Raw genomic sequence first — 2,882 nt, forward strand, 5'->3', positions numbered from 1 at the left:
AGAGGTTTAGCTTTAAGGGGAAATTCAGGAAGTGGTTTAGTGTCAAGTGAGAATTTTTGGATGTTTAGCTTCAACAGAAGTATATTTTTTTACAGTGGAGTATGATAATTCTTTTAAATTATGATTATCGATGTATACAATGGAAACTGAAAATGCATCAATTTAAATCAAAGTGAAGATTGTTGAGTTTGGTTGAAATTGAAGTTCCACATTGATTAGAATTGTTTAGAAAGAGTGAGGCCAAAACTATACATATATATATATATGGCTTTAATTCTTTCTTACAAATTGCATTGGTCAGAAACACTTTAAACTTTTTTTCATTTTTTGTACACTCTTGAATTAGTGTTGTAAGATATAGTTGATGTATTTGCTTTGAAGAGTATCTGTGTACTGGAGATCATGAGGTGTTTTTAATTAATAAAAATCTACTGTTATTCTATGGTTGTGATTATACATTTTTTAATTAAATTTTCGAGTTTCTATAATATATTAATGTGTTGTAATTGTATTTTTTAAATTTATTTATGTCTATTTTTTATCAATAATTTGCATTTTTCATTATTATATAAAAATATTCTATTGGTACAAGTGCTGTGTAGATACATATTATAACTATTATATAGATCAGGTAGATGTAAAGCCTGAACTATAAATTGTTCAATATTGCTACCAACACCCCCTAATTTACTACCCACACCCCTCAAATGTTTAAAAAAATTAATATTCCCAAATTACCCTCTCCTTCTTCCTCTTCATTAACCTAACTCTTCTTCTTCTTCTTTATTCTATCTTCATCATCTTCATTCAACACATTCTTCATCTTCTTCATTTTATTCAACATTAACCATCATTATCATTAACTATCTTCATAAATCATCATCAACCATCATTAATTATCATCAATCACCATCAATCCCCATCAATCATCATTAATCATATTCAATATTTTGCTAACATTTACGTGAATTCAATTTCACGTAAGTTTACGTGAACTAAGTTCACGTAGGTTTACGTAAACTGAATTCTAGAAAATACACGTGAACTCAGTTCACGTACACGTACGTGAATTCACTTCACGTAAACTTACGTGAAATTGAGTTCACGTAGGTTTGATTTTCAATCTTCAATTATTTCAAAATCTTAATTCACACATACGTGAATTAAGATTGCGTATATACTGAGATGTTTACGCAATTTCAGTTCACGTACATGGCTTATTATTCAACATTCAATGATTACGCAATCTTAGTTCACGTAGGTGTACGTGAATTCAGATTGCGTACACTATGAGGATTCAAGTTTCAAACTCCATTGATTACGCAATCTGAGTTCACGTATATGTACGTGAATTCAAATTGCGTAAAGTCTGAGATTTTTAATCTTTTTTAAACATACGTGAACTAAGTTCACGTAACTTCAGAACGTACGTGAACTGAGTTCACGTAAAATACCCAAATTTAAAAAAAAAAAATATATATATACCTTTTTGTTGGTGAGGTATGATGATTTTTGTATGTGAGTTATGAGGTGTGATGAAAGTTGATAAATGTGAGTTATGAGATAATAAATGTGTAACATTGATGGCAGGGGCATTTTGGGTATTTTGATTTTTTTTAAATTTTGAGGGGTGTGAATAGCAATTTGGGGGGGTGTTGGTAGCAATATTGTAAATTGTTTCTTGATTTTGATTTAAAAATTTGGATGTAAAATTTTCGTTACAAGGGAAAAATATCAAATGCAAAATTATATGATTTCATTCACATTATCAATCACAAGATTTTATAATTCATATCGATCATCTTTTATCATAGAATTAAAAACAGTATTATTAAAAAAATAAAATTCCTTTTTAAAAATATTGTTTAATTACATTGAAATATTTTTTTATAAAATAAAAAATAACAATTTCAATATTATTATATATACTTATTAATAATTTTAAGAAAACGGATGGTGGTTTACGCTGCCACCGATAAGAGCAAGGTTGTGACGTATGATACTTTTTTTTTACGTTGTGACTGATTTGTTAAGGTAAGAGTATAATTATAGGGAATGGAATAAAATTTGTTTGGATGAATTTGATTAATTTATTATTAGATGGATTGAGTGAATTGTAAATATATGGATCGTATTGCAACCTATAAGCCTCCATGCATTCTTATTTATATGTAACATTTATTTCTTATTTCTAAATTAGTATCAAAAGAAAAATCGACCTTAGTTTCCTGAAGAAAAAAAAAAGCATTTGATACATGATAAATAAACACACACAATAACATGCACTAACTTTATATCAATTTGGCACCTCATCATTATGCTAAAAGCAAAAGCAGAATAAAAGAATACTTATGTATTCATTTGCATAGTTTACATTTACAATGTAATTTGTCTGGTGATATTTATGCTTTCCTTTTATTCTAAAATAGAACAAAGGTTACAAAACTAGGATAACACAAGAAACATGCTTATTAGTTTGTCATGTGACAAGTAAAGCATCATTTTTAAACTTAACTGCAGTGACACTTACCACTTGAATTGCAAATTGGATATTTAGGAAGCGTACAATTCAAAACTGAAAAATTAATGTCAAAATTAATCAGATGATATTATGTGACGTAAAACTAGAATAAATCAGATGATGAAACATTGAGTAAAAAGAGAAAAGTTTATAAAAGAAAAAGAAAAGGAAAAATGGACTTACTGTATGTGTCAGTTACAACAATAAAGAAGCAAAGAAAGAGAACTATTGCATAACCCAATTTGAAAAACTTAATCATATCTTTTTGCATGTAATAATTAGAAAATTGTTGGATCGCTTTATTTGGAATGTGAAAATCATCCACATTAGATTTACTATTAAATAATTTTTAGAATTTTTG

At 27.7% G+C, this 2,882-nt stretch overlaps 1 long non-coding RNA gene across 1 annotated transcript; it reads right to left on the reverse strand.

The window, feature by feature from the left end:
• Window positions 1-2,338: 2,338 nt before the first annotated feature.
• LOC113785404 (uncharacterized) lies at window positions 2,339-2,882 on the reverse strand. Its single transcript, XR_003471477.2, has 2 exons — window positions 2,705-2,882; window positions 2,339-2,575 (listed from the first exon to the last, which is right to left on the reverse strand). It is a non-coding gene; the product is annotated as an uncharacterized lncRNA (long non-coding RNA).

The sequence above is a fragment of the Cicer arietinum genome, chromosome 2 (genome assembly GCF_000331145.2).
Source record: "Cicer arietinum cultivar CDC Frontier isolate Library 1 chromosome 2, Cicar.CDCFrontier_v2.0, whole genome shotgun sequence".
Lineage (NCBI taxonomy): Eukaryota > Viridiplantae > Streptophyta > Magnoliopsida > Fabales > Fabaceae > Cicer > Cicer arietinum.